This window comes from Notolepis coatsorum (genome assembly GCF_963971535.1).
Source record: "Notolepis coatsorum genome assembly, chromosome: 10".
In the NCBI taxonomy this organism is placed as follows: domain Eukaryota; kingdom Metazoa; phylum Chordata; class Actinopteri; order Aulopiformes; family Paralepididae; genus Notolepis; species Notolepis coatsorum.
This window is the reverse complement of record NC_140174.1, coordinates 27780875-27799675: the sequence shown is the minus strand read 5'-3', so window position 1 is coordinate 27799675 and position 18801 is coordinate 27780875.

Genomic DNA, 18801 nt, shown 5'->3' with positions numbered 1-18801 from the left:
CCAGTCAGGAAGTCCAAGACCCACTGGCAGAGGTCATAGCCCAAGCCCAGGTCCCTGAGCTTGGCTATGAGTATGGAGGGGACTATGGTATTGAATGCCGAGCTGTAGTCGATGAATAGCATTCTCACATAGTTCCCCTGCCTCTTGTCCAGGTGTGATGCTGCTGTGTGCAGCACATAGGATATGGCGTCCTCCGTGGACCTGTTGGGGCGGTATGCAAATTGCAGGGGGTCCATGTTGATGGGGAGGGAGGAGCAGATGTAGCCCTTTACTAGCTTCTCGAAGCACTTCATGGCTATGGAGGTGAGAGCTACAGGGCGGTAGTCGTTGAGGCAAGCAGGCTTGGATTTTTTGGGTACAGGGATAATAGTGGACTTCTTCAGGCAGGTGGGGATGACAGCCTGTTCTAAGGACAGGTTAAATATGTCAGTGAATACTGGGGCCAGTTGGTCGGCACAGACTTTTAGGACGCGGCCGGGGATGCCGTCTGGACCTGCTGCCTTCCTGATATTCACTTTTTTAAAGGTCCGCCTCACCTCATGCTCTGTTACCCTGAACACTGCGCCTCCATCAGCAGCCGACCCCCCCCCCCCCCATTGCCGAGGCTTGTGAGCTGGTGTTGTTATTACCAGCATCAAACCTCGCATAGAAGGTATTGAGGTCATTTGCTAAGGAGATGTCACTGTTCAGTTTGAGGGAGGCGCCTTTGTAGTCTGTCATCGTTTTGAGCCCCTGCCACATAGCTCTAGAGTCAGCTTGTTCAAACTGGAGTTCAATTTTATCCCTGTAGCGTCGTTTGGCCTCTGACACAGTCCTCCTTACGTTGTATCGCGCCACCTTGTGGTCATTCATGTTGCCTGCCTCTAGGCCGTCGTTGTATGCTTTGGTGCGCTCTCTCAGAGCTTCACGGACGGATTTGTCTACCCAGGGTTTTTGATTTGGGTAAACTTTCATTTTGGTAGTGGGGATTGTTTCTTTCACCCTAGTACAAACATAGTCCAGCACTGTCTCCGTGTAGGCATTAATGTTATCTGTGTCGCGGAACACATTCCAGTCTGTGTTGTGAAACACTGACCGGATCGTATCCTCTGACGTCACATCCCATTTCTGCACCTCTCGCGAGACTACGGGAGTACTTTTAATTTTCTGTCTGTACTTCGGTGTAAGAAAAATTGATGCGTGATCTGACTTACCGAAGCCACTATCAGAATGAGCCTTGTAGCCACCTTTAAATTGCGTGTAACAGTGATCTAGGATGTTACCGCCTCTGGTGTTGCAAGTCACATGCTGATAGAAGTCGGGCAATACCTTTCTCAGATTGGCGCTATTGAAATCTCCCAGAACTAAAATGGCGGCGTTAACATTCGCCTCTTGGATTCTGTTTACCTCGTCGTGTAGTCTGGAGAGCGCAACCTTGTTGCTGGCTTCAGCTTGCGGTGGAATATACACTCCGACCAGGACGATCGCCGTTAACTCCCTCGGGAGGAAGAAAGGACGACACTTGATGGTTATATATTCCAGTTCTGGGGAGCAGTGGTTGGATAGTTCCTTCACGTTCGTTGGGTCACTCCAATTTTTGTTAAACATGAAGGCAATACCCCCTCCACGTTGTTTACCGGACTCTGATGATGACCGATCCTTTCTATGGATAAAGAAGTGATCCGCTGGTTGAATCGCGTGATCTGGAACCTCCGGCGTCAGCCATGTTTCGGTGAAGCAAAGGACATTGCAGTCCCTAGCGTCTCTTTGATTTTGAATCCTTGCTCGGATGTCATCCAGTTTATTGTCTATTGATTGTACATTGGCTAGCAATATACTGGGAAGTGGTGTACGATGGCGTCTGGATCTCAGCCTGTTTCGGATCCCAGCCCTCTTTCCTCGTCGTCTTTTCCTGGGCTCTGGGAACAAAGGGTCTGGTCCTAATCTCCGGAGGATTTCTTCAGGCCATTGATGTGGTTCGGAAAGCTGATCCAGCGAGTAATCCAGTTGGTAAGTTTCCCGTAATCCAATGTCTATGAGTGACTGACGGTCATATACATTAAATGCACCAACAGTTGGTACGCACAAAACTCTAAAAACTATAAATATTAACAAAAGTAAACACAGTCTCGACGGAGCGAACAGAGAGGCAGCCGAACGGGGCGGCGCCATCATCATCATACCTATGCTTTATAGTATTGCTATCTGTCCATTCTCATTGTCACTTGAGTGCATAAACCGTGCCTTCATAATGGCTTAAAGAAAATAAAAACCCATCGGTTGGTTGTCATTTTATAGCGTTGTGAATATAAGCTTTATCGCAGTTTTCGTCTCGTATTTTTTCTGGAAAGCTATTTATAGGGCTAAAGGCTAGTCACGTTATATTGAACGGCATTTCTGTTGTATATATAAGAATGAAATAAAACAAACTGCTTAGCATCCGGACTATTACAGAGCATCTATGGATGAAATTGGGGCGGCGGGGGACACCGATTAGTATTATTGATTAGCAATACAGTGTGCGTTCAAATAGCCACATTTACTGATCGATCGCTTGCGTTTTACAACAATGTCTGATCCGGCTGTAATTTGGGTTAATAATGTCTTACCGTCAGCCCATGTGATAGCCGGCAGCATTTCCCCATTATTCATCGGCATCTGGTAGATCGATATGTCCATTGGCTGATCATAAATCCCATTATTCCAGGCTGAAATCTGCGCTTCGAAACGTGATCAACGGTGGAGGATGTTCGCTTGGGATCCAGGCTCATATGAAACGCCCATAGACAGTAAAAAAAAATGTATCCACTCGCCCACAATGATACTGCAGTGGAGCGATGGCGCCCCTAAGAGGATCTGGCCGGTATTGCATGTCGCCGATTTCAAGGAGGCGGGTAAATCTGCAGAGTCGATCGGGGATCTTGATCAGTTTATTAATATGGAATAAAACAATAACAACTTGCCACGAGTTCATGGCTCTGGTCCTCAACGTATGGCACCGAAACCCGAGTTAACTCATGATTGGGCGGCAAAGTGTTAAGCTTGGTGACTCTTTCGAAGTTGGTTAAGGTTAGAGTTTGGTTTAGAGCAGGGCAATAGACCACCAGCCCTGATTCCAAACTCTAACCTTAACCAACTTCGAAAGAGTCGCCAAGCTTAACCAGTGATAGAACTAGGTGTTAGCTAGCTAGCAGGCTGTTAGAGGCAGAAATAGGCGTAACGCGATTGGCTCTGAGAGAAACGTCACTGGCCAATCAGATCGCGGAACCCAAACGCGGAACTGCAAGTGCGTTGGTAAAAGACTACACACCACCTGGCAGCGCGGACTCTCACTGAGAGTGTAACGTGTGGAAGGTCACACTACCTCTCTTAGATCCTTCCCTCGCTGTGCAGGCGCCCCGACCGAACTGTAGGAGTCGCTGTCCACAACGACCCAGACCCACCCACCGGCTTCCCTCTCGCTGACTCTGCCAATCGAGCCAGTATGACGGCCGGCCAAGCCGGAAGCAACGCTGACAGCTGGATTCGATACCAGTGTCTCTTGCGTTGGTGACGAGCGCCTTATCCGCTGCGCCACCCAGCCGCTCAGTCTGATCTTCTAACCCTTTCACTGCCACACTACAGAAGGTTATCCCTTTACTATCACACTACAACCGTCTGTAGTGTGGTGGTGAGAGGGTTAACCCTTTGTTGTGTGGCAGTGAAAGGGTTAACCTTCTGTATTGTCGCAGTGAAAGGGTTAACCCGTTGGTAGTGAAAGGGTTAACGGTTTGATTGACGTTGTATGAATTTCTCCACCAGCTGTGGGACGTCCGTAAGAAAGGGGCGGTCCATACGTTCTAGAACACCTATCAGGTGCTGGCAGTCACCTTCAATGACACCAGCGACCAGATCCTGTCGGGAGGCATCGACAATGACATCAAGGTACCTCGGCCAATCACAATCAATCAATCGGATTTATTTATAGAGCACATTTAAACATGACACATGTCAACCAAAGTGCTGTACAGAGGGTAGATACACATAGATACATCTTCTAGACAACATATAGACAACAATCACATCTCAGTTTTACGGGAGGACACACAAGCAAACAGGGCATGAGTCGGTGTACATTGGGAAATGCTAATGGTAGAAGTGGGTTTTGAGTCTAGACTTGAAGGCATCTATCGAGGGGGCAAGCCTAATGGAGGTGGGGATGCTGTTCCACAGTTCTGAGCTTAAAGGGGAGATGAAGCAGTGAACAATGTGATCCTAGTTTGTTTGTTGTGTACCTTGTGTAAGACAGGGTCCTATAATAAAATGTGAAATCCTGCTTATTTGTCTGAAAATTCAAATATAATTTCCATGTTTTCGCCATGGGCGGCGCCATTTTGTTGCTGACGTCACGGTGTTGGTTTGGTGTATACACTGCTGGTTAGCTGCATAGTAAACATGGACTGTCGGGTCAGTCAAATGTTGCCTACCAAACAACGGGACCGCGGTGGTTCTTTTTGTATTGCTCCTGGCTGTTCAAACAAATTTTACCGTGTGAAAGAGAGGAAAGTTGGTTAATTTCCACAAACTACCAGTGAAAAAAACAGTGTTGTTGGCACGTTAGCTCAGGCTGGCTGCACTCAGGCGGCGCGATCAGCCTGTTGGACAGGGAATGAAGATCTCCAGCGAACACTTCATTGCCTCGGATTATGTTGTTGGGGGTGGGAGGTTTGTCCAGAAGACCACTAATCAGCTGAAGCCTGATGCGGTTCCCTCTGTCTTCGACAGACAGACCGGCGCAGGCAGTTCAGCGTCGGGAGCATTTAGCCTGCTGGCTACCTAGCTCCAGTTCAACCAGCCGAGCGTCGGGACCATTTAGCCTGCTGGCTACCTAGCGCCAGGTACCAGCGTTAGCTCCCGGAGCAATGGCCAGTTAGTTAGCACCAGCCGGGTACCGGCGTTAGCTCCCGGGAGCGATGGCTAGCTAGTTAATTGGAATAGGGGGATAGGAGGTCTGAGATGTAGGAAAGGGGCTAACCATTCATCAGTTTTCTTTGAAGTGTTTTGGTTAATCAGAGTGTTTAGGGATGCTCGATATTGGCTTTTTTACCGATACCGATATACCGATATTGTCCAACTCTTAATTTCCGATACCGATATCAACCGATACCGATATATGCAGGGTTCCCCCCCCCCCCCCCCCCCCCCCCAAAAACTGAATAATTTCAGGTAATTAACATTACATATCTCTTGTCGTGTAATTAACACAACATTATGCATACTTTGACAATAAATAAAATAATAATTTGTTCTTACTTGCTTACCTGGGTAAATAAAGGTTAAATAAATATAAAAAAAATAATAATAATAATTTGAAAACCGATACCGATATTTTCCGATATCACATTTTTATGCCAATATCGGTAGGCCGATAATATCAGACATACTGTTTAGCAATCGTATATTATCGTTTTTTTTGTTCCAAGTGTTATTTTTGATTACATCACTAACAAAATAATAAAATAAAAAAGACTCATTTAATCAGATTAATCACTTTGTTCAAATTGAGGATTTAGTTTGAGGATATAAAAAATTATAATAATAATAATTTATAAAAAGAAATGAGAATAATTTTTTTTATTTAATTTTTTTTATTAAAAACGAAGGTTGGAACGTCCGTTCGAAAAACCCTGACGAAGTTTGAATCACTTTATTCAAATTGAGGATTTAGTTTGAGGATATATAATAATAATAAAAAAAAATGTAATTGTTTTTATTTTTTTATTAAAAACGAAGGTTTTGAACTCAAACATGTTCCGTTGTGATGTCACAGTATGATGTGATAATAGAACATTCTAGAACATTTGTGATGTCACAGTATGATGTCATAATCAAACATTCTAGAACATTTGTGATGTCACAGTATGATGTCATAATAGAACATTCTAGAACATTAGTTGATGTCACAGTACGATGTCATAATCAAACATTCTAGAACATTTGTGTAATAGACACATTCTAGAACATTTGTGTTCTATATATATTCAACAATTCTCACACCAAGGTGCCTTGCCTACCGTTTTGCTGTGGAAAGGTGAGTGTCCACAACGGCTAGCTAGCTGTTCTACTTGAATACTGAATGTTAATATTGAATCAGACAATATTGAATACTGAACTGGAGTGTGAGGGGCTGTAACACTAAAGAATAAAGATGGTGGCAACGACAAAGAACATTTGTGATGTCACAGTATGATGTCATAATAGAACATTCTAGAACATTTGTGATGTCACAGTATGATGTCATAATCAAACATTCTAGAACATTTGTGTATCTATTCAACAATTCTCTCAGAATATGTCATTGTGCATCTTGAAACAGTACTGAACAGTACTGAACAGATAGACTAAACAACATAGATAAGCCTGCATTTCTCAACCAAGGTGCCTTGCCTACCGCTTTGCTGTGGAAAGGTGAGTGTCCACAACGGCTAGCTAGCTGTTCTACTTGAATACTGAATGTTAATATTGAATCAGACAATATTGAATACTGAATGTTAATATCAGACCATATTGAATACTGAATGTTAATCCAGGTTGACAGTTGACATAATTTGACAGTTGACAGGGGGCTGGAAAGTTGATTTAAAGGGGAAGTTGCGGCAGTAGACTGTCATAGACAGGTAGTGCCGAGGGGCTGAGTGGAGGAGTTCAAACAATTGACGCGCACAGTGAAATAACTCCGTTCCACGTCCAGGAAATACTTTTGAAGCTTTTATTCTTCGCTTCATGAGACAAACAAAATACGATTTGCGATTTGCGCTTTGCGTTATTGCGGTCAAAAGAAAATATGCTCTCCTAACTCCCACCCCCTCTCTCTGTGAACTGTCAACCTCTGTGAACTATCAAACACCGAGAACTGTCAGACGTGAAAAGGTGAATGAAATTCCATAAACACTCCCATTAGCGCCACACCCCTGTGAGCACGCCCACCACCTAAAGTGACAGTACAACTAATAATACAACACAAATAGAATACTGAATCATAATAAAGAGACCTCCATTACGGCGCCTACAGGGGACATGCATTATAAATGCCTTTTTTCTGTGTTTAGCATGGTTTTATAGTAATACAGGTTAGTATCAATGGGTCTGTGTCTCTAATTACCATATTGACTCATCAGTCTAGTCTCGAGTTCACGAGATCTTCCCTCACTCAACTAAACTTCTGATTTCACGGTTTCTGTGACGTCGACTGTGATATATGGTACTCGGGTTCGATTAAGAGCAGCGTGTTGAAGAGTGTTGTGATCGACTAATGATGTCTGTAGTGCATTCCTGACCTGACGCTCACTAAACCTGTTGCTGTGGCTACCAACTGAGCTTGTGTGTGTTGTCCAGTTATTGCTATACGGAACCCAGCCAAAACTACAACATGGTGTCAGAAGCGGCTGAATCTTCACTCTACGCACGTCGATCTCACGGATTATAAAACCCAGCGGATTTGCGGAGTGAGTGATGAACTTTTGTTGGGCTAGTTGTTGCTAACGCTAGCAACAGCGTCTGGACGGCGCAGCAGAGCACAGAACAGAGGAGATGGAGCAGCTCAAACCACCGTCCTCGCTGCTACTCACGGGAAACCTGGCAGAGAATTGGCACAGGTGGGAGCAGCGTTTTCAACTGTATATGACAGCCTCTGGAGCAATTGCAAAGGATGAAAAAATTAAAGTGGCCATACTGTTACACACAATTGGTGAAGATGCTTTGGATGTATTCAACACGTTCACATTTGTTGAGGGTGACGAGAAGAAAGTGGATGCAATCCTCAAGGCTTTTGAAACATATTGCAGCCCACAGAAGAATATTGTTTTTGAACGGTACCAGTTCTGGTCCCATTCTATGGCTGATGGGATGACAGTGGACAAGTTTGTCACGGAACTGCGCCAGAAGAGCAGAAACTGTGAGTTTAAAATAAGTGAGAACGAAATGATCAGAGATAAATTGGTGTTCAGCCTGAATAATGCTGCTCTGAAAGAAAGGCTACTGAGGGAGAATAATTTAACCCTTGAGAAAGCAGTAGATGTGTGCAGAGCATCAGAAGCTGCGAGGAGCCAGTTGCAAGCTATGCAAACAACACAGGCTGTGGGGGAATCATATGTGCAAGCCATAAGTAGAGCTCCAGCTCAACCAGAGAGGGGAAGATTCTACAAAGACAGGAGGACAGAAAAGAAAAACAGAGAGTGGATTGCACAATGCAACAAGTGTGGGAGAACACATGAACCACGCCAGTGTCCGGCTTATGGTGCTGTATGCCACAAATGTAACAGGCAAAACCATTTTGCGAGGATGTGTTCTACACCAGCTGACAGGACGGGCACCCAACCATACAGAACAGTAATAAGACGTGGTGTCCACGACATTGAGACTGAGGTAGATGTAGATTCACTGTTTATAGGTACTGTGTTATGTGTGGAAGTGGATGCAGTCACTAAAAGTAAAGACACTGCATGGTACACTGTGGCCAATGTGAGGAATGTCCCGGTCAAATTCAAGATAGACACGGGGGCGGATGGAAACGTGCTGCCTATGTCCATTGTAAAGACATTTCCAGGTCGTATCCAGCTACAGCCCACAAGAACAGTGCTGGTAGCTTATGGAGGGAACCGTCTGAAGCCTGAAGGGACCGTGACACTGATGTGTGAAACTGCTAAGGCTAAAGCCAAGCTTGATTTCTATGTGATCAACCAGTCAACCGTGCCGATCATGGGCAGAGAGGCAAGTGAAGTACTGCGGCTTGTGAAACGAATTGATGCACTTGAGAAGACACCTCCAGCCACAACAGAGAAGCTGAAGAGACCTCCAGCCACTAAAGAGGAGTTGCTGGAGATGTACCCATCTCTCTTCTGCGGGCTGGGTGAGTTCCCGGGTGTACATCACATACACATTGACCCGGCAGTTACACCTGTGGTACATGGGTGCAGGAAGATTCCCCTTGCTGTCCTGGACAGGCTGAAGGTCACACTGCGCCACCTTGTGGAAGCAGATGTAATAACCCCTGTGAATGACCCAACAGCATGGGTGAGCAGTTTGGTGATCACAGAAAAAAAAATACTCAACTCAGGGTGTGCTTGGACCCCTGTGATCTGAACAAGGCCATACAGAGGCAACATTACTCCATTCCCACTCTAGACGATGTCTGCTGCAAACTGGCAGGGAAATCTATCTTCACCATTCTGGATGAGAAGGATGGATATTGGCAAGTGAAACTGGATGAGCCATCATCTGAGCTGTGTACATTCAACACACCATGGGGCCGCTACCGCTTTAAGAGATTGCCATTTGGCATCAAGTCAGCCAGTGAAGTGTTTCAGCAGAAGAACAGTGAGACCTTCGGTGACATAGAAGGTGTACATATCATAGCTGATGACATGATAATCGCTGCATCCTCAGACCAAGAGCACGCCGAAATTCTCCAGCAGGTCATGAAGAGGGCACAAGCTGCCAATGTCAAGTTCAACAAAGACAAAATCCAGTTCAAAGTCGACACAGTGAAATACATGGGCCACATCATCACACGAGAGGGTGTTAAACCTGATGATGCAAAGGTGATAGCCATCGCCAACATGCCGGCACCGGAAGACAAGAAAGGCCTCCAGAGATTGTTAGGCATGACAAGATACTTAGCCCAATACATTCCAGGGGAAGCCACAATAACGGTCCTCTGAGACAGCTGCTGAGAAAGGATGCAGCATGGCAGTGGGCCCATGAACATGATGCAGCGCTGGAAAGCCTGAAGGCTGCTCTCATTCAAGCCCCAAGTCTCAAGTTTTATGACAAACACAAACCCTTGACGATCCAAGCGGATGCGTCTAAAGATGGATTGGGGGCGTGTCTTCTACAGGAAGGCTACCCGCTGAGCTATGCCTCCCGAGCATTGTCAGACACAGAGAAAAACTATGCTCAAATAGAGAAGGAGCTGTTGGCGATTGTGTTTGCAGCCAAGCGGTTCCATCAGTACATATATGGGCAGACAGTGAGTGTGCAGTCGGATCATAAACCTCTGGAAGTCATCTTTAAGAAACATCTGAGCAAAGCACCAGCTAGACTACAGCGGATGCTTCTCCAGCTGCAGTGCTATGATCTTGAAATCACATACACTCCAGGAAAAGACATGCATGTTGCCGATACTCTCTCTCGTGCAGTGGTGAAAGGGCACGTTGGAGATCTCACTGAGAATCTGTTTGATGAGAAAGTGGTGTATGCGATGGAGGCCACAGATGCGTTGAGTGAAAACATGCTCAAGCAACTCCAGCAAGCAACTGCAGCAGACAAAGTGTTGCAGGCAGTGATACAAGCACACCAAAAGGGCTGGCCAGAAAGGAGACAACGCTGTGATGGCATATTACACCAATACTGGCCGATGCGTCACACAGTGAGCATCAGAGATGGTGTAGTAATAACGGAAGACAAGATCATCATTCCTCAGAGCATGAGAGCAGTAATCATGGATAAATTGCATCTTGCACACCAAGGTGTCCAGCGAATGAAAGCCCATGCCAGGAAGGTCCTATACTGGCCAGGAATGGCACAAGACATAGAGAAAAAAGTGGAAATGTGTGCCACATGTCAACAGATGCAGCCACAAAATCAAAGAGAACCTCTCCAGTCACATGAGATACCAGAACTGCCATGGATGAAACTGGGGACTGACATATTTGAGCTGCATGGACAATCCTATCTAGTGATTGTTGACTACTTGACCAAGTACCCAGAAGTTCTAAACCTACCAGACAAGACTGCCCACTCAGTCATACAAAGGCTGAAGTCAGTCTTCTCCAGACATGGGATTCCCAAAGAGCTAGTGTGTGATCATGTTCCTTTTGCGAGCTGTGAGATGCAGAAGTTTGCTGCAGAATGGGGCATCAAGATCACACACTCTAGCCCTGGATACCCACAGTCCAATGGCCTGGCAGAGAGTATGGTCAAAATGGTGAAACGCACACTGAAGAAGGCAGCTAAAACAGGCACTGACCCGCATCTGGCTTTGCTGTCATTGAGAAATACACCAGTGACAGGCCTAGATGTCTCCCCAGCGCAGATGTTGATGGGACGTGTCCTGAGGAGCCCGCTGCCGTGCACCAGCGCAGTGTTGCAGCCATCCACCCCAAGTAACATACATAACAGGCTCCAACACCTGCAGGCATGAAGGGAGAAGTACTACAATGTGGGAACCAGACCACTATCTGTACTGACTCCTGGAACCACAGTACACATGAGAACAAGGCAAGGCTGGAAGCCTGCTGTCGTGTTGAGCAAGAGAGTAGAGCCACGCTCTTACAGTGTGGAATCACCGGCAGGCGTGATCTTCAGGAGAAACAGATGCCACCTGAGGACGGTTCATCCAAGTCTGCTTGAGAATGCTGATCCTGAGTATGCTGATCCTGAGTCTATCGACGAGCCAGAAGCTCTGCGGGACGAGCCATGGACTCTGCGGGATGAGCCGCCTGCCCAGAACCAGCCCTCCCAGTCCAGCACGGGCGACTCCCCTACATGCCGCACCAGATCTGGGAGAGCTGTCGTGCCGCCTGTGAGATACAGCGACAGCGATTATGACACGAGCCAACGCTGAAGGTTGAGCTCCACCGGTGGGCTATGTTCTGGAACCTCTGGCCCCAAGCAACTGATACTGACAATATGAATTTATTATTTGTTACATTATTCCTGTTGGTAAGCTATTGGGAAAAGTGATTGAAGTATTTTGCTAATTCTGGTCTGCAGTAAGAGAGTAATAACTTTTACTAAAAGTAATAACTTTTCCTTAAGAAAGGGGGATGTGATATATGGTACTCGGGTTCGATTAAGAGCAGTGTGTTGAAGAGTGTTGTGATCGACTAATGATGTCTGTAGTGCATTCCTGACCTGACGCTCACTAAACCTGTTGCTGTGGCTACCAACTGAGCTTGTGTGTGTTGTCCAGTTATTGCTATACGGAACCCAGCCAAAACTATTGCGGTCAAAAGAAAATATGCTCTCCTAACTCCCACCCCCTCTCTCCGTGAACTGTCAACCTCTGTGAACTATCAAACACCGAGAACTGTCAGACGTGAAAAGGTGAATGAAATTCCATAAACACTCCCATTAGCGCCACACCCCTGTGAGCACGCCCACCACCTAAAGTGACAGTACAACTAATAATACAACACAAATAGAATACTGAATCATAATAAAGAGACCTCCATTACGGCGCCTACAGGGGACATGCATTATAAATGCCTTTTTTCTGTGTTTAGCATGGTTTTATAGTAATACAGGTTAGTATCAATGGGTCTGTGTCTCTAATTACCATATTGACTCATCAGTCTAGTCTCGAGTTCACGAGATCTTCCCTCACTCAACTAAACTTCTGATTTCACGGTTTCTGTGACGTCGACATAGCATTGATCTGCAGTAACGCCCCCTCTATGGTTGTAGTGCAGTGTAACCTGACACTTCCTCAAACGGGTTTTCACAGGCAGAGAACGAGCGAGAGGGAGAGATAGAGAGAGAGAGAGAGAGAGAGAGAGAGAGAGAGAGAGAGAGAGAGAGAGAGAGAGAGAGAGAGAGAGAGAGAGAGAGAGAGAGAGAGAGAGAGAGACGGCGGGAGGGACTGCAGAAGTGTGTGTAATGTGTGTGCGACATCTCTCTCCCTCGTCGGGGACACACACATACACAAACTTGACTGCGTGTGTGTCGGGAACGTAGGCATAGTGTAACCCGACACTTCCTCAAACAGGGTTTGACAGGCAGAGAACTAGCGAGGAGAGGGAGGGAGAGAGATAGAGAGAGAGAGGGATGGCGGGAGGGACCTCAGAAGTGTGTCTAATGTGCAGGGGCGGACTGGAACACAAATTCAGCCCGGGACATTCAGACGCACCAGCCCACGCACCGGCCCCGAAACTAGCCCACACAACGGCCGTTATGAAACACTCGTCCAGTATTAAACAACCCAAGGCTGTGGCTAAGGAGTCAATATCAGGGAGACCAATCTACACCCCGCCCCTAGATGTGCACTTGTGCACAGTGCACAGTGCACACACACACACACACACACATACACACACATACCGTTACTTCCTGTCATTGGCATACGTTTTCTTTTTTAAGCCTAGGGATTAAGGATACTTGAAGTATTAACTACACCATAATAATATTGAGGTTTTGATCGATAGAAAGGTCTGTGCTACACAATTTCAGTTAGATTCGATTTATTGTCCTTTAATTTTGCACTCATGACATTAGTTGCTTGCCGTTTAATCAACATCGAAAGACCCCCCACTTCCTCCCAGACACCCATTCCAAGAGCCTGTTCGCTGTGTCTCTCTCTCTCTGTGTGTGTGTCTCTCTCTCTGTCTTTCTGTCTCTGTGTCTGTCTGTCTGTCTGTCTGTCTGTCTGTCTGTCTGTCTGTCTGTCTGTTTGTCTGTCTGTCACTCTCTCTGTCTCTCCCCCAATTAAACTGTCCTACTCTACATCACCAGCATGTTTGGCAGCAAGTCACTTGTTGTTTTTGTTTTTTAATTCTAGCTTTTTCAGCTCCACCATTTCTTTTTTTTACAGGGGCCAATTTCGAATTGCATATCATTCTTGGTTGACACTGAAGTTAGTAAAATGCCATCCAAATTATGAAAAAGCTTTCTTGATGGAGAAACAGTGTATCAAAAATCTGAAAGAAGGAAAGTTATATATCGTATAGCTTACGCTCTGCACTCTAGTGGAACCCTATCCCTTATCAATCTAATACTGAATACATTTCTTCACATGTACACACCCATCCGCCTGGCCACACCCACATCCACTCCTCTACATAAGCGGGGACGTGGCCATACTAACAGCTCCTTCCCACCGACAAGTGTCTGTATACACCACTTGAGTTTAGTGCCGAAATAGTTGTTGGAAAGGAGCTACGTGGACATTGTATCTTATTTTTCTCTCTCGCAAATTTACTATTGATCATATGGGTCAGTGACTTCACTATAGAGGAGTTTATCTCTTTCAGCATGAATGTGTCCATTGTAGCGCTGAGAAGAAGGAGTCGGAGGCGGTGTCTCGAAGTTAAACCTAATTCCTTTATTCATCAGCGTAACAACAAATCGACGTAGTCGTGTCGACGGTAAAATAAGAATGCCGGTGGCAGGAAGTGCCACCCTATAAATCGTCCGGGGGGAACTACCATTCCCAACGAGTTCCTTGTGAATTATGTACAGTCACTACACAAGCCCCCCCAGAATTCACCCATAGTCAAAATCCCCCCGGCGTGGGGGAACAATTGCCCGGCCTCTGCGTGTGCGGAAAGCCGGGGGCGGGGAGGGCGGAGTGGCATAAGCGCCCGCGCCGTCCACAACACCCGGGGGCACGAAACGGCCTCGGCGAGCGCGGAAAACCGGGGGCGGAGAGGGGAAAGCGTCGCAAGCGCCCGTACCCTCACCGACACCCGGGGGCGCTGGCATCGGTGAGGCCGCCGGTGGCTCTGTGGGCGGTGGCACCCGGGGCAACGGCGGACGACCCCTGCGGGGGGGAAGGGCCAACTCCAAAGGCTGTGAAACGTCTACGTGAGCGGGCTTGATCCTGTCTATTGACACGGTCTCCGTCCTACCGCCCATGTCGACCATGAGGTCCTTGTTACCGTGTCGCAGGACCCTAAACGGGCCATCGTAAGGGGGGCGTAGGGGCCCACGGTGCGCATCGTGGCGAACAAAAACATACTCCGCCGTGTGCAGGCTGCGCGGCACCCGGGAAACGGGGGTACCATGCTGCGACGTGGGAATCGGGGCGAAGGTCTGAGCCGCTTCTTGCAGGGTGGAACGCTGGCTGGCCGCGGACCAAGGGGTTGTCGCGTCCGGAATGAAATCCCCCGGGACGCGCAATGTTTGGCCGTATAACAGTTCCGCGGACGAGGCCTGCAGGTCTTCCTTGGGGGCGCTCCTAAGTCCGAGCATGACCCACGGCAGCTTATCCACCCAGTTGCCGTCCGTCAGGCCTGCGCGCAGCGCCGCCTTCATGGACCGGTGGAAACGTTCGCATAGCCCGTTGGCCTGCGGGTGGTACGCGGTTGTACGGTGCAGCTTAACCCCCAGGCCGCTGGCGACCGCGTTCCAGAGCTCTGAGGTGAACTGCGAGCCCCGGTCGGAGGAGAGGTCAGACGGGGTCCCGAAACGTGCGATCCACGTGCTGATAAAGGCGCGGGCCACGTCGGAAGAAGACGTCGAGGCGAGGGGAACGGCTTCCGGCCATCGGGTGGTCCTGTCCACCATAGTGAATAGGTAGGTAAACCCGTGAGAGGAAGGAAGCGGGCCCACGAGGTCAACATTGACGTGGTCGAATCTCCTCTCGGGAACCACGAATGTCACAAGCAGGGCCTTGGTATGTCGGTGCACTTTAGCCCGTTGGCAGGACACACACGCGTCGACCCAGGCCATCACGTCTTTCTTGAGCCCTCGCCACACAAACTTCTGTGACACCAACCTGCTCGAAGGCTTCCTACCGGGGTGAGACAGGTCGTGCACAGCCTCGAAAGCCCGCCTGCGCCAGCCTATAGGGACCAGCGGCCGGGGTTGCCCGGTGGAGAGGTCACAGAGCAGGGACGCGCCCGAGCCGCCAATCGCGACGTCTCTGAGGCGCAGACTGGTATCCGCTGTCCTGAGGGCCTGGATGTCGTGGTCGGAGGCCTGTTCCGAGCCCATGGCGACGTAGTCGAGGCCCAGTTGCACAGCTCCGATGACGACCCTGGATAGGCAGTCTGCGACCACGTTGGCTTTCCCGGCGATATGCCGTATGTCTGTCGTGTACTCGGAAATGTACGAGAGTTGGCGCTGTTGTCGCGCGGACCACGGTTCAGCCACCTTGGACATGGAGAACGTGAGTGGTTTGTGGTCGACGAAGGCCGTAAACTCCCGGCCCTCCAGCATGAAACGAAAATGGCGCACCGCCAACCAGAGACCTAGGAGCTCTCTGTCAAATGCGCTGTACTTGCGCTCCCTGGGGGTCAGTTGACGGCTGAAAAACGCCAGCGGTTGCCAGGCGCCGTCAACGTATTGTTCATGCACTGCGCCCACCGCGTAGTCTGACGCGTCGGTGGTAATGGCGACCGGGGCCCCCGGTGACGGGTGAGCCAACATGGCTGCACCCGGCAGGACCGCCTTGGTGGCCGCGAAGGCTGTCGTCCTCTCGGCCGTCCAGTCGACCGGCTGGTTGGGGGACTTGTCCTTCAGCGCCTCGTAAAGCGGCCGCATGGTGTGGGCCGCCCGGGGGATGAACCGGTGATAAAACGTCACCATCCCGAGAAATTCCCTGAGCGCCCGGGCCGTCGGGGGTCGTGGGAAAGCGGAAACGGCCTCCACTTTCGACGGGAGGGGGGCGGCCCCCCTCCTGTCGATGAGGTGTCCGAGGAACCGTATGGAGGTCAACCCGAACTGACACTTAGCCGGGTTGATGATTAGGCCGTTTTGGCCCAGCCTCGTAAAGAGGCATCGTAGGTGCTCCAGGTGCTCTTCGGGCGAGGAGCTGGCGACGAGGATGTCGTCCAGGTAGACAAAAATAAACGGCATGTCTCTGAGCGTCGAGTCCATTAGCCTCTGGAAAGACTGTGCCGCGTTCTTCAGTCCGAACGGCATCCGTAGGAACTCAAATAGACCGAAGGGTGTTACCACCGCCGTCTTCGGGACGTCCAAGGGGTGTACCGGCACTTGGTGGTAACCGCGTACCAGGTCTACTTTCGAAAAGAACAGCTTACCCGCCAGGTGCCCTGAGAAGTCCTGGATGTGGGGGACCGGGTAGCGGTCTGGCGTGGTAGCATCGTTGAGGCGTCTGTAGTCCCCGCACGGTCTCCATCCCCCGTCCGGTTTGGGCACGATGTGCAGCGGCGAGGCCCAGGGGCTGTCCGAGCGTCGGACAATCCCCAACTTCTCCATGTTGGCGAACTCTGACCTAGCGACTGCTAGTCTGTCAGGGTTGAGCCGGTGGGCCCTAGCGTACACGGGAGCTCCTTGAGTCTCTATGTGATGCTCGACCCCGTGTTTGGTGGTCGCGGCCGAGAACGTAGGCTGTGTCAAGCCGGGAAACTCCCGCAGTAGGCGTTGGTACACGTCACCTTCTGCGAGCGAGCTGGCCAGCCCGCTGTATACCACTTCATTGCGCACACAAGTCAAGGAAGTGTACGTCTGGGCGTCTACCAGGCGGCCGTGCCTCACGTCCACGAGGAGCCCATGTGCGCAGAGGAAATCCGCCCCGAGTAGTGGGAACGAGACGTCGGCCGTGACAAACTCCCACGTGAACCGCTGTCCCCCGAAACACAACTCCACGGTCCTCGTGCCGTAGGTGCGGATCGGGTTACCGTTGGCGGTCGTCAGCCGCGGACCCCCCCCCCCGCCGGCGGTGTCCTCCACCGTCGCCGGTAGGACGCTCCTCTGTGCTCCGGTGTCGCAGAGGAATTCTCGACCAGAGAGTGTGTCCTTAATGAAGAGTAGCCTGTTCGACGTACCTGCGCTCACGGCCGCTACTGGGCGCAGGTGTTGGCGTTTCCCGCCCTGACAAAAGTACAAGGCGGGCGGCACTTTGTCGCTTTCGCGCCGAAGCGTGCATGGAAATAACACAGGCCTGTGTCATTATTGCCGTCGGCCGCGGCGCCCCTCTCCATCTTCGCCCCTCCCCCTCTGGGCATGTGCGCCCGTGTCGGGGCCAGCACCTCTGGGGCTAAGTGCTGCGTGGCCAGGTAGAACCGATCTGCCTCCTCTGCCAGAGCACGGGGATCCACAATGTTCGTATTGGCCAGCGCCGTCTGTACCCGTGGCGGCATGTGTCTGAGGAACAGCTCTTTAAATAAAAAGTTCGGCTGCTCGGCGCCCAGTAGATTCAGCATCATCTCCATATGCGCCGACGGCTTGCTGTCTCCCAAGCCACGTATATCCAACAAGCGTCGGGCCCGCTCAGACGGCGACAACTCAAAAATCCTGAGTAGGCGCGTCTTAAACGCCTCATATCTATCCCGGGCCGGCGGAGCGGTAATGAAGCCTACCATTCTCGCCGCCGTAGTGTTGTTCAGACTCGAGACGACGTGGAAGTATCGAGCGGCGTCATCCACGATTCCCCGTAGGGCCAATTGCGCCTCCGCCTGGGCGAACCACGCGGCCGCCGACCGCTCCCAAAACTCAGGCAGTCTGAGAAAACCAGCGTTGTTTGCCATGTTCGTCGTATTCTCCGTCTCGGAAACTTCTTCGAGACTAATGTCAGGGTCACCAGTGTAGCGCTGAGAAGAAGGAGTCGGAGGCGGTGTCTCGAAGTTAAACCTAATTCCTTTATTCATCAGCGTAACAACAAATCGACGTAGTCGTGTCGACGGTAAAATAAGAATGCCGGTGGCAGGAAGTGCCACCCTATAAATCGTCCGGGGGGAACTACCATTCCCAACGAGTTCCTTGTGAATTATGTACAGTCACTACACCATGCCATATAGCTCTTGAGGATTTAATTATATTTGCAACCTCAGTGACTGATTTTGGTACGACTGCTGATTCATTAATATTGACAGTAGATATTAGGTAGATTAGCACTACTGTCCTGAACTGCGAAGCTTTGGGCTATTGCAGCCACAGACTCTACAAAATACTGATTGAGAGCCGGTGCTACGTCTGACGGATACTGTAAAGTTTTGTCATTGACCTTCAGTTCAATTGGCTTAATTGCAGCTTTGTTTTGACCAGTTAATTTCTTGATCTGACTCCATATAACCTTTAAGTTATATGGGCTATACATTTTTTAAGTGCTGTTTCTCCTCCATCTCTGCACGTGGCCCTCTCGCCTGTGAGTCTCTGCTGCTC